The sequence below is a fragment of the Sapajus apella genome, unplaced genomic scaffold, assembly GCF_009761245.1.
Source record: "Sapajus apella isolate SASKATOON/1434 unplaced genomic scaffold, GSC_monkey_1.0 scaffold25, whole genome shotgun sequence".
Classification (NCBI taxonomy): domain Eukaryota; kingdom Metazoa; phylum Chordata; class Mammalia; order Primates; family Cebidae; genus Sapajus; species Sapajus apella.
The window spans coordinates 15,193,119-15,207,207 of NW_022436965.1; the positions used below are offsets into that span (position 1 = coordinate 15,193,119).

At 40.6% G+C, this 14,089-nt stretch overlaps 2 long non-coding RNA genes and 1 other non-coding gene across 3 annotated transcripts in view; 2 read left to right on the plus strand and 1 right to left on the minus strand.

The window, feature by feature from the left end:
- LOC116560300 overlaps nucleotides 1–1,907 on the plus strand; it is a 7,809-nt gene extending 5,902 nt beyond the window's left edge. The window contains exon 2 of the long non-coding RNA XR_004272897.1: nucleotides 1,657–1,907. This is a non-coding gene — a long non-coding RNA (uncharacterized LOC116560300). The remainder of the gene's footprint in view (nucleotides 1–1,656) is intronic.
- The window catches only part of LOC116560297, a 232,072-nt gene that overhangs the window by 193,889 nt on the left and 24,094 nt on the right, over nucleotides 1–14,089 (minus strand). The window lies entirely within an intron of this gene.
- Nucleotides 10,858–10,965, plus strand: LOC116560345. The gene has a single exon (XR_004272928.1). It is a non-coding gene; the product is annotated as a U6 spliceosomal RNA (small nuclear RNA).

Below are 14,089 nucleotides of genomic sequence, written 5' to 3' on the forward strand. Positions count from 1 at the left end.
TGTGTGTGTGTGTGTGTGTGTGTGTGTGTGTGTGTGTGTGTGTGTGTCTGTGTGTCCATCCTGTACTTAAAAACAGTGAATTGCCACCCCATTACCTTCAGAAGGAAGTCTTAACTCCTTAGCACAACATTCAATGCCTTTCCCAGTGTAACCATAAACTATCTTTCCCAACTGAACTCTGTCTTTAAATTTTTTCTTCCCACATTTCAGCCTCAAGAAGGCCCCTGTAACCATCCCCCTCCCCACTTTGCCCCCCCCAAACACATACACACACAAAAAAACCCAGCAAGACCCGAATTTTCCACATTCCCCCAAATTCAACCTATCTTGTATTATATTTTTTTTTTATTTCTGCTTTTTTTTTTTTTTTTTTTTTTTTTTTTTTGAGATGGAGTCTCACTCTGTTGCCCAGGCTGGAGTGCAGTGGTGCGATCTCAGCTCACTATAACCTCCACCTCCTGGGTTCAAGCAATTCTTCTTCCTCAGCCTTCCGAGTAGCTAGAATTACAGGCACATGCCACCACACTCAGCTGATTTTTGAATTTTTAGTAGAGATGGAATTTCACCATGTTGACAGGGTGGTCTCAAACTCCTGATGAGGCAACCCACCCTCCTCAGCCTCCCAAAGTGCTGGGATTACAGGCTGAGCCACCACACCCAGCCTAAATTATACTTTTCAAAATTCGATTCACTCTTCAATGTACAATTTAAATGTTTTCTTTTCCACTGAGCCTTCTTCAGACTCTAGTTGGGAATTAGCCCCACCTCAAACCACAACATTTGGCTTACATCCTCTTAAATGCATCATTATGTTATGCTTTGCCATCATCAACTTAACCTTGAGCTTCCAGAAAACAGATACAACATGTCATTTCCCTTCATGTCCTCCACAACACAGGGCATTGCACATAGCAGACACTTCTGCTACCCGTTGAATCAGGAAGCAAGTTGTTCTTGTTCTCAATACAAAAAATATTTAAGAAGCCCCATGACTCAGGGCATGGTCCACAGATGCCAGATGATTGAGAGGTACTAATTGATCCAAGGATTAATATAAATCTTCATAATTTCATTTTGTTCAGTATATTTACTTGTATTGGTGTCTCCGTCCCCAACATTCCCTCTCTCTCTGTACACACACACACTCACACATATCTCCTACATATCCCATTGGTTCTGTTTCCCTGGAGAATCCTAATATGGCAATGAACTCTCAATGGGCCAGAAAACTAAGCCACTCCTGCCAGTGTAGAGGGCCTGGCCCCATGAGAAGTTGAGTGTCAATATAGTACAGTTGTTCATATAGAAACATGTTTTCCCTAACTCTGACGATTCTCCCACGTGGAGGGACAACCATTCCTGTGACATTCCTGGCCCTTCCCACCTTCACCTGGTTGGTGAGTTAGAGGGAGGCACCAGACAGAGTCACCCAGCCCCTTCCTCTGTTTCTTCTTGTTCCCTTCTGCCTTCTTATGCTCAAAGTTTTACCTGGAAAAGTGTCCCCTCCTGGGACAGGGTAGACATGTCTGCCCAGTCCTGTGCTCAGAGAGCAGGGCCATTTGTTTATCACTGTAAGCTGCTTCTTCCCACTTAGCCTCTAGCAGTAATAAAAATAATATTTTTATCTCCCTCTTTACTGTTTTGTCTCCTGTTCAGAACCCGAGGCAGGGAGGAGGCCCCCAGGCAATGCTTGTGTCTTGACTTCACAGCTTCTGAAGTGTGCCTACCTAATGAACAGCCCAAGGTGGGCCCTTGGACAACCCCCAAGAATGGTGGAGTGATGGAGCTGAAGTGTCCTCAAAGGTGTCAAGTCCAGCCCCACTTGGTACTGAGGAGGATTATTACGCTTGCTTCTACCACATGGGAGGTCATGAGGGTCAAATAAAAACATATATGTGAAAATTTCTGTAAAGTCCATTCTGGTTGAAATGCAAGATGGAATTACTATTGTGGCTGCTGTAATCCTGTTGATGTGGTAAACCAGATGCCCACCCTGCCAAACTCCACCCAAATTGTTCCGGGAGTCTTCAGAGCTGACCTGCATGTGCCCTCCACCATTTCGATCAGCAATGATGTGGCTCCCAAAAAGCACTTCCCATAGTACCCTCATCGCCCACAGGCACCGGTTATCTATGGCACCATATGGAAGAGAATGCCCCCGTCCACATGTGCAGTTAGGAAGTGTTTCAGGACTACCGAAGCAGAGATGCTCCTGCTCGACATCTTGGGAGTTTACACTCGCAGCTAGTCCTCTCTCACTAGGGCATGGAGCCAGCACTGGGACAGATGTGTCTAACAGACACTGGGCTCACACTGTCACTCCTCCCCTCAGAAGTCTAAGGCCCTGTTACGTGGCTGAGATCGTCGTGCTTTGTTTCTGTCCCCATAGGATGAAGATTCTTCCAGTAGATTCCTGAGTCCCTGCCTATCTCATGGGACCAATTTGACAGAGATGCCCAGACATGTCTGAATTCCAGTGGTGGATACAGCACACCCTATATTATAAATAGCGATTGGCATGAGCAGGCCTCAAATCCCCCTAAGGCAGTTACATTCATGCCCTCAATAAAGACAGTTTTCCCTATCTTACACCCGGTTCCTGGCCAAACCACTTCCAAACCTGACTTTGGGGCTTCCCTCCCTCTCCTTCCCTCTCCTTCCTTCCCTCCTTTACTTATCCAAGATGAGGAGGTGGGATTAGAGGGGTGAGATATGGAGAAAGGCACAGGCATGACTCAACCTGAGGATATTTTTCCTCCATTGCTCAAGCACATAATGTATTTTGCAGTTTGCCAGTCCTCAGAAAAAGTTGGGAGCTTTTTGGTTTACTTCATACTTGTGTGCACTCACCTCTTCTGGGGAGAAGGAAAACATTCCAGCGGCACAGAGCAGTCCCACCCCTACGGAAAGTCCTTCAGCCTTAACTCACAAGCCCTTGGAATTTCTGTAGGTAGGGCCAGGAGACAGGTGAGTCTGCGAAAGGGAAGGTGCACCTACGTGCTGCTGCCTGCTTAAGCTCTCTGCCAGAAAGCAACTCTGCTTCCGAGATGGAAGCAGCAGTTCCACCTCCACCTTCCGGCTCCCATTTGATGGAAAATTATTTGCACAAAAATCTCACCCTGTCTGCCAGCTTAAGCCAGCTGGTTTCCTTCTCTCCAGGCCACTCTTTAGAGGAAGGGGTAAAGGAAGAGGACCGAGGAGGAGAGAGGTATTTAGAACAAGAAAAGGGTCAAGAAGGTTTTGTATTCTTCACAGGACTGAGCTCACAGAGCCTCGGAATTCCTGTTTATAAGCTAGGAGGATTGAGGCCACAGCCAACCAAGGGATGCTATGCATTTGGCACTGATCATCACTCATCCGGACCATAAGAGGCCTGTGATGCCTCGGCCTCACCCCTGCTGCCGGAACATATGTGGCAAATGCTGTGACTGCAAATTCCTAAGGAACAGGGCCTTGGAACAAATGAGGCCCTTACTCGGGATGTCTGGATGGGAGTTCAAACCAGCAGACTCATCTGGGAGGACACGGTCCAAGGCTGATCTGAAAGGTGCCCAAGAAAACTCAAGGGGACCATGAGACTAAAAGCCTGTGTTGGGGCCAAGTCTGTTATACTTTCTCCCTTCCCATCTGTCTTCCCCACTTTGACAGAAACAAAATACCACGTACTATGAATATTAGTTCACAAACTTGGGTGTACAAGAAATAATCCTACAGCTTTATTTACTTTTGTTTTAATGTGCCTCTGAGTCCTGTTCCCTCCAGTCTGGTGGGAAATCCAGTCCAGTCATTACTGCAGCCCCCACCCATCCACTAGGGTTATGCAAAGAGACTGGGGATGCTTAGGACACCCAAAATATTTGGCAGGCCCCCTCCTGCCTTATAACTACATTGTGCCTTCCTGGTGATCTCTTGGAATTTTACCTCTCCACGACTTCCATGTAAACTTAAAGAGGAACTGTGACCCCCAATCCCCCTGGGCCTGTGGCCCTGCCCCCTTCTGAAATCTCACCACCTCAGCAAAGACATTGTCAGGGAGAAAAGTAGGGGTCCCTACTCCTTGTGGGACTCTCTGATCATTGAGAAAAGGAGTCTTCCCCTGTCTCCTCTCTTACCTCTTTCCCCTTAAAATTCCCAACCTCTCTCCCTCCTCCCTCCAAAATACTTAGCATAGAATCTGCAATGAATTTAGGGCAGTGACTCCAAACCAGAAGCTGGCAGGACAAATAATCCTGCAGATGTAATTTATTTGACTAAGAAAGTACTTTAATGATTTTAAATAAATTGCCACATAGGGAGAGCATACCTAACATATGAATATCCGGCTTTTCTTGAAAAATAAGAAAATATGAAAAACTAGGTCCTTCTGATGAGGTCTGAGCTTTCCATTCATTCAGCAAATATTTATTGAGCACCTATGATTTTCCAGGTGACAATCTTCTAGGCCCTGGAGTTATCATGGTGAACAAGACAGATGAGATTCCAGTTTTCACGGAGTTTACATTCCATTTTATGTTGAAGGGATAGAAGCAGGTGTGTGTGTGTGTGTGTGTGTGTGTGTGTGTGTGTGTGTGTCCTCTTGAAGAAGAATCAGAGCTAGATGGATGAGCAAAATTTAGATCATATTTGGGAGACTGGAATTGGATCTCTAAATGAAAGGCAAAATCCTTCTTTCAAAAACTTCCTTTGCTGAGTTATCTCAAAGCCATGATAATTAAGTTCCTAAAAACATTTCCTAGAGTGACAGTGTGTCCCCTCTTCTACTTAGTTGCATTGCTTTTCCTGCAGGCTCCACAGGAAAGAAGTTTCTCATGCAGCCAGGCTTGCTTAGAGAACCTGAAAGATCTTCCCTGATAAAATTGCTGAGGGTGAGATTCAAGAGATGGAGGGAGAGCTGAGCTCAAGTAAAGCCCTGAAAAGGCCTGATCCAGAAAGGGGAGGGGCAGGATGCCTTCGCAAAACCCCCACTATAGCCTGTTAATTCATTCAACAATGCTCTTCTAGGTGCTGGGGATGCACCAGCAATGCTTGCTTTCGTGGAGCTCATATTTTCGAAGGTGATGACAGATAATAAATAAATAAGCATAATAAATCAACTAGATAGTATGGTAGAAGAAGATAAATGCTTTAGAAAGAAAATGTAGAACAAAATAAGAGAGATCAGCAGTATTGGCAGGAGAACCAGTCACACTTTTAATAGGGAGATCAGACAGTTGAGTAAACACTGAAAGAGGTCAGGGAGATGAGCAACTAGGTACAGAGAGGTAAGAGCCAGCGCAAAGACCCTGAGGTGTTCTAAGAACAGCAAAGAGGTTAGTGCGTCTGGGGCTGTGAGAGGGAACACAGGATAAAGTAGGGGGAGTTGGAGTGGAGAAGTAACAGGGTCCAAGTCAGATATGGTCTTGTAAGCCTTTGCTCCAATTTGTAATCCACCACCTAGAACAGAAATTGCCATAGGCTCCATTTTCATTTCTGCATCCCTAACACCTGGCATATTACCTGCCCCCAATAAATACTTGTCAAGTGGATCATTCCAGGTGAAATGCACTCATGATGTCCTAGTGCATGCATCAGTACTGAGTCATCACCGCCAATCAACAGGGGATGCCAATTCCCCTCCCCCACACTTCCATGTCCCCCACCAACCCTGCAAGTGTCCCTGATGCAATACAACACTTAGTACAGTCACAGCTCGTGTCCTCACCCACTCTGAAGGGGGTCACCCCAGGTCTCCAGAAAACTTGTAGAAAAGGGCTGAGAATGCAGGTCATGTGACCAAAGAACAACAGGTCAGGCAGTTAACTTATCTTCAGGCCCTGCACTTCCACCTTTTATGGCTCTGCATCAGCCTCCCCCTTCCTCCCTTCCTCTCCCAGAGACCATTCAAAGAGCACTAAAGATTTCCCCAGGAAGGAATTCCTGTGCAGAGTCAAAGCATGGACAAGGCACACTAATAAGCAAGAGAAATGAGGTGTACTTATCCTATTTTTATTTGAGATGGCGCAAGTCAGCATACCAAATTTGTCCTAGGGCTTAGCCCTGTCAGACAACGACTAAAAGAAGAAAGGGATTATCACGGCCCACCCCACTTCTACTTTACCCCTCGACCTGACAAGACCTTGCTTCTTGCCCCACAAAACTCAAGGCTCTACATTCCTGGGAGAGATCGGGGTCAGATCAGGTCATCATATTCTTACAGGACATTTCCTCCCAGAAAAAATTAAAGTGGCACGTTTAGGACCCAGGGATGTCGCACCTGGAAATTAGATATGACAAAACTAGGCACCTTTTAATAAAGCTTTAAAATGCTTTTCCAATTTTCAGGCCCCACCCACATTTTTATTTGACTCTCAGAGCTGCATTAATCTCTTCTCTCCCCACACGTTCTAAAAGCACTCTTGCATTCTCTCTCAGTCTCTGCTTCCTGGGGCAGGTACCACCTCAGAAGACTAAGAAGGCAGGCCCCTGCCAGCCCTGCAAAGACTCAGCTGCTTGTGCAGACAAGGGAGAATGATGGGAATGGATATAATGGTGCTCTAGAAAGGTAAAAGCTTTAGACAAATGTTTCTCAGAGGTCAGTGCAGGTCACTAAGCTCTTTAAAATATACATCTGTTTGGCTCAAACCCCTATATTATGCCTAAGGGAAAAAATCTAACGCCTCCTTTGAGATTTCTGCAAATTTCAAGGGAGCTTATATTCTATTCTCACCTTTGGCCCCAATTTCCTGCCCTTGCTGAATTCTTATTCTCTTCTCTCCTTAATTCTGCACCTTCTTCACCCAACCCTATCCTTTCACCTAAAAGCAATCATTTTTACAAGCGTTGCACGTTAACAGAATTTTTATTGATGGTTTGTAGGTCATGAGGAATGGGTTACATTTTCTCACCTCACAGCAAACAACCTAACATCTGATACTAGATGTCCCATTTCTTGAACATTCTCCAGGGATTTCTCACTGGCCATGCCTTAATGTGCAACACCACAGCTCCTCTCTCCCTCTCTCCCCTGAGAATTCTTCCCACTTCTGGCTGACAGCACAGTAGTTCTCTCCCCTGCTTTGCATATCTGAAGCCCATCTAGGTGTGCAATGGAACCAAAATCCTTTAGCTCCTTTAGAAGCATCAGCTTTCAAAGACAGCTGCTTTCAATGTTGATCCTTTTTCTTCATTTCACCAATATAATTATGACTTTAATTCTAATTCATTAGAAAGCAGAGCAAGACTCTCATTTCATTTATAAGCCCAATCTCTGATTTGTAGCATTCTCTCCCCACTATCCTTTAGGCACTGAGCCTCCAATTACATTCATGGCTAATAAAATGAACTTTCTACCTCAATCTACATGCCCAAACAGCATCAGCACACTGCATCTTGTAGGTAATCCAAGACATCACTATGTTATAACTGCTGCAAATGCCTCTGCCACCGAATGGTCTTAATCTGAGGTCATGGAAACTATAAGAAAGCTAGGTACTACTACTGCAGGATGTCTGTGACTCCCCTAAAACTGTAGGCATTTAAGTGCATTTTTCTGAGGATAAGGTTTATAACTTTAATAAGATATTTAGAAGCATCTCCAACCTAATAAGAAATTTATAGGCATCTCCAACCCCCTCTCTGCCCTAAAAAGGTTTCATCCACTATCCACAGCCAGTGAGCAGGACCATGTAACGCTCTGCATCAACATTACAGCTTTAAGTAACAGCCTTAAACCAGGTCACTATTTAATTGGCAATCTGGGAGAAAGAAGAAATCATTATGAAAAGATCCAAATTTTCAGAAATATCTGCTATGGAAGTTGTGAAAAATCAACAGGAGTTAAAAGCAGAGAAAATAAAAATATTTTTAAAAATTTAAGACAGAGCTTTTTGAAAATGTAATTCAAAAAGCTAATGCCCACAGGGGAGGGACGGTGGGGGGTGGGGAGCTGGGGAGAGATAGCAAGGGGAGAAATGCCAGATGTAGGTGATGGGGAGGAAGGCGGCAAATCACACTGCCACGTGTGTACCTATGCAACAATTTTGCATGTTCTTTACATGTACCCCAAAACCTAAAATGCAATAAAATAAATAAATGGGGAAGAAAAAAAAAATAAAAATAAATAAATAAAAAGATTTCTAAAAAAAAAAAAAAAAAGCTAATGCCCAAGAGCTAATAATGCCTTTTCTCAGACATCGACAGAGTAATTCTGGAATGCAAACACTTACTCCTATATTTCACATTCTGAAGAGTCTGGTTTTATAACTTAAAAATATTAACCATAAAAACAAAGATGAACCAGATAGAAAGATTTATTGTATCCATTGGAGATGGGCTTAGCTCATATAAGACATTCGACACAAAAGTAAGGATAGATGGACGCCTAGAACCAATTAAAAATAAATGGGAAGGAGATTTAAGTCTGATAACTTAAGATAAGGGCTGGCAATTATCCTGTCACCTAACCAAACACACCACTGGTACTATTCTCGGTCACTTGATGTATTTTTAATTATCAAGCGCTTGACTCTAGTTTTAAAAAATTGACTATTAAAAAATATTAAGTTCTTTTTCCAACAAATCGGGGGAGAGCTATCTTTCTCTGTCCACATGGTTTCTATACACAGAGACACAGTGGTGCCGTGCCATTAAAACTGTAACACAAATTACAGAGAAAGAACCTCATCATCTCCTGATCTGTGTTTACCTAATATTAATTCTCAGTTGAATGTGGAAATGGTTATTTTGCTTCATTTACCCTGTTAATAGTCTTACACCAGATTACAAGAAAATAGATGAGAAAGAAGGCCCTTAAAATATGGTAAGTAGCTTAAAAGTATTAACCAAACTTGCCCAATGGGAGACAGCACTGCCTTTATGTTCTGGGTAAGAGGGTCCCTGCCCCAGACCTACATGTTAGAGGCTCTCTCATTTCTTACATTATACAGACATACACTTATTGAAGAGGATATGAGCACCTCCATCACGTGGGGTCTGATGCAGCGCAACCCACAACCCCAAACATTCACTCTTGTTTCTAGTACTCTTTGGGCCTCAGGGAAACATTTCTCATCTCTTGCCCATATCCCTGAAACAGAAGGCAGCTGCATCTGAATTCCAGGAAGGTTTGTGGAGTTTGTCCTGCGGTGAACCATGGGGACAGTTTGAGCAGCAGAAGGACTTAGGTATAAGAGAAAAGACAGATTAACTTGTCATATTCTTCCTTTCAGCTTAAATGTAATACTTCTTGCATGCCAAATCATTGTTTCCTAATAGTACCAGATGTCTATTTTCTTCCTTAACTTTATATTCTAATTTGATATTCTAGAATATTCACAAATTAACACCATATTTACAACAGATGCAGGTAGCAGCTGAGGCATATTTTGCAATATTAAACAAATCATATTACCCTTTAATTTGTATGTAGGAGTGATATATATGAAACCAATATTTTTATTGTCAACTAAACAGATTTTGAATACCAAAACTACAAATGGTTTTATTTATTTATTTTTTGAGACGGAGTTTCACTCTTGTTGCCTAGGCTGGAGTGCAATGGCACAATCTTGGCTCACCGCAATGTCTGCCTCCCAGGTTCAAGTGATTCTCCTGCCTCAGCCTCCCAAGTAGCTGGGATTACAGCCATGCGCCACCATACCTGGCTAATTTTTTGTATTTTTAGTAGAGACAGGGTTTCTCCATGTTGGTCAGGCTGGTCTTAAACTCCTGACCTCAGGTGATCTACCAGCCTCAGCCTCCCAAAGTGCTGGAATTACAGGTGTGAGCCACCATGTCTGGTTAAATTATTTTATTTTTATAAAAATACTTAAAATATATAATTAAATTCTTTTAAATTAAGTGAAAATTCAGCTTTATACAAAATTTTTATTTAAAGTATTTTCATTCAATATTTCTGCTTCCGGGAAGATGGAATAGACATACTTAGACATATCTATTTCTCCCATTAAGTACAACTAAAAACTTTGGAAATCATATATGAAATGAAGATAAAAAGATACTGAAAAGTACAGAGAGGTAAGCAGACTGGCTAAAGACTCCAAAGCCCAAGGACTAACAGAGTGGTGAGTTCTCTGGAATTTTTTTTTTTTTTTTGCCTCATATATCTCAGATTTGGAACTAAACAAAACAGTAACCCAGAAAATCAAAGTCACAGACCAGAAACACCTCCACAGAAGGAGCAGCCCAGCAAGACAGGAAAATTTTACACAATAACCACTCCTCTACCAACAAACATCACAGAAAATAAAGAAATAAACAAACAAAAACCTGTGGCCCACTCCTACCCATGACAGCAAAGTCCAAGTAGAAGCCATTTCTCTACCCTTGAGGGACTGTAATGAGGTGTCTAACACACCTTCTGGAGTGATGTCAGAGAAGGTCATATAGGGAGCTAAGACTTTCAATCCCACTGGCCAGTAACAAGCTGCCAACCCACTTCACACCATGGTGTCCATGGAGACAACACTAGAAGCCTGAACTTCTACCCTGTCTTCCGACAGGTATCAAGAGGCTCTTTTCCTCTCTTCTGGGGTGGTGCTAGTGGAGGCCAAATAAAGAGTCCAAGTTTTCATGACTATCCAGCAGTAATAAAGCACCTTCACTGTAGAGTCAATGGAGATGACATGGGGAGCCAGAACTCCAATCCTCACTTCACAGTAATAAGAAGCAGCCCCCTCATGTGTCAGTTGTCAACAGAGGACAAAGTAAAGAACATGGTCTTTACCTTCACTTTGCAATAATAAAGTGGTAACCCCCACCCTCGTCCCCTGCCACAGTGGTACCAAAAAGGCCAACAAAACCAGAAAGTTTAAATGAAATGAAGAGTCTGAGACCACGATATGAAAATGTTCAGGTTTCGTGCTTGCTTCGGCATCACATATACTAAAATTGGAATGATACAGAGAAGATTAGCATGGCCCCTGCACAAGGAAAATGTTCAGGTTTCTATTGAAAAATCATTCCTCATACCAATAGCCAAGAATATCTCAAACTGACTGAAGAAAGACAATCAATAAATGTCAATGCTGAGGTGAAAGAGAGATATTAGAATGGTCCTACAAAGATTTTAGAGCAGCTATCCAAATTGAAAAGGAAGAAGTTAAATTATCCTTGTTTGCAGATGATAAGATCTTATATTTGGAAAAACCTAGACTCCACAAGAAAACTATTAGAACTGATAAATTCAGTTTACAAAACTCGAATATGAAATTGACATATAAAAATCAGTAGCATTTCTTTATGCCAACAGTGAACAACATAAAAAATAAATTTTAAAAGTAATAGCATTTATAATATCCACACATAAAATTAAATACCTAGGAATTAAACAAGTGAAAGATCTCTATAATGAAAACTACAGAACACTGATGAAAGAAATTGAACAGGACACCAAAAAGGGAAAGATATTCCGTATTCATGGATTGCAAAAATCGATATTGTTAAAATGTTCATACTACCCAAAGAAATCTACAGATTCAATGCAATCCCTATCAAAATACCAATGACATTCTTCACAGTAATAAAAAAAACAATCTGAAAATGTATATGGAACCAGAAAAGACCCAGAATAGCCAAAACTATATGAAGCAAAAAAAAAAAAAAAATCAAACTGTAGAAATCACATTACCTGACTTAAAATTATGGTACAGAGCTATAGTAACCAAAACAGTATGGTACTGGCATAAAAATCAACACATAGACCAATGGAACAGAATAGAGAACCCAGAAACAAATCCACACACCTACAGTAAACTTATTTTTAACAAAGGAGCCAAAAATATACACTGGGGAAATGACAGTCTCTTTAATAAACGGTGCTGAGAAAACTGTATATCTATATGCAGAAGTTGAAACTAGACCTCTATCTCTCACCATATATAAAAATCAAACCAAAATGGATTAAAGACTTAAGTTGATGATCTCAAACTATGAAACTACTACAAGAAAACATTGGGGGAAAATCTCCAAGAAACTGATCTGAGCAAAAATTTCTTGAGCAGTTCTACATAAGCACAGGAAACCAAAGCAAAAATAAACAAATGGGATTGCACCAAATTAAAAAGCTTCTGCTCAGAAAAAAACACAATCAACAAAGTAAAGAGACAACCCAGAGAACTGGAGAAAATATTTGCAAACTACCCATCTGACAAGGGACGAATAACCAGAATACACAAAGAGTTCAAATAACCCTATTGGAAAAACATCTAATAATTTGATGTTAAAAATGGGCAAAAGATTTGAATAGACACTTCTCAAGAGAAGACATACAGATCACAAGCAGGCATATAAAAAGGTGCTCAACATCATTGATTATCACAGAATGGCAAATCAAAACTATAATGAGATATCATCTCACCCCAGTTAAAATGACTTATATCCAAAAGACAGGCAATAACAAATGCCAGTGAGGATGTGGAGAAAAGGGAACTCTTGTACGCTGTTGATGGGATTGCAAATTAGTACAACCACTATGGAGAAAGGTTTGGAGGTTCCTCAATAAACTAAAAATTGAGCTACCATATGATTCAGCAATCTCACTACTGGGTAGAGAGATTTCCTAAAGAAAGGAAATCAGTATATAGAGGAGATATCTGCATACATGTTTGTTGTAGCACTGTTCACAATAGCTAAGATTTGAAAGCAACCTAAATGATGATCAACAGATGAAAGAATAAAGAAAGTGTGGTACATATATACAATGGAATAGTATTAAACCATAAAAAAGAATGTGATCCAGTCATCTGCAACAATACAGATGGAACTGAAGATTATTATGTTAAGCAAAATAAGCCAGGCATAGAAAGACAAATATCATATGTTATCACTTATTTGGGGGATCAAAAAATTAAAACAAATGAACTCATGGAGATAGAGAGTAGAAGAATGGTTACCAAAGGCTGGGAAGGGTAATGAGGGGGCTGAGAGGAAGTAGAATTAGTAAATGGGTAAAAATATAGTTACAAAGAATGAATAAGACATACTATTTCTTACAACATGGTGACTATAGTCAATAATAACTTAATTGTACATTTTTAAATAACTTAAAGAATGTAATTGGTTTGTTTGTGAAAAGGATAAATGCTTGAAGGGATGAATGTTCCATTCTCCATGATGTGTTTATTTCACACTGCATGCCTGTATCAAAATATCTCATGTACCTCACAAATATGTATACCCACTATGTACCCACAAAATATAAAAATTTAAAGAAAATACTTTAGAACAGCCATAAAATAGTGCTTCAGTGAGCAATGATGAACATGAATAAGGCAAAAATCTAGAAAGTCTCATCAAAAAAATAAAAGAGATGAAGAACCAAATTGAAATTAGAGAACTAAAAATATAATAACCAAAATAACAATCTCAGTAAGTGAGCTAAACAGTAAACTGGAAGATAGAACAATAGGAATTACCCAATCTGAACAACAGAGAGAAAATAAACTAGAAAAAAATGAGCAATGTCTCAGGAATAATAACAGAAAATCCAACATTCATGTCAATGGAGTTGGAGTGGAGAAAGATGGTGGGCCTTAAGAAGTACTCAAACAAATAATGACTAAAAAACTTCTTAAATTTGGCAAGAGACATAAATCTATAAATTGAAGAAGCTAAGCAAACCCCAAACAGGATACACCCAGAGAAATCCATGTCAAGTCATATTATAATTAAACTTAAGGACAAAGAGAAAATCTTGAAAGGAGTCCCCCAAAAATATGATACTTTCTTATAAGGGAAAAAGAATTTGAATGATAGTGGATTTCTTATCAGAAACCACAGAGGCCAGAAAAAAAGTTACAATATTTTTAAATTGCTGAAAGAAAAGAGCTATCAATCAGAAATCATATCCAGCAAAAAATGTTCTATAGAAATAAAAGGGAAATCAACATACTCTCAGATGAAGGAAAACTAGAAGACATACCCTAAAAGGGTAGCTAAAGGAAGTTCTGTAAACATAAAAGAAACTCTTAAATAATCTTGGAACATTAGGAAGAAAAAAACTTAATAAACAAATATATAGGTAAAGACAGTAGTCCTTTCTTCTCCTGTTGAGTTTCTAAATCGTATATTGTGGTTAAAGCAAAACGATAAC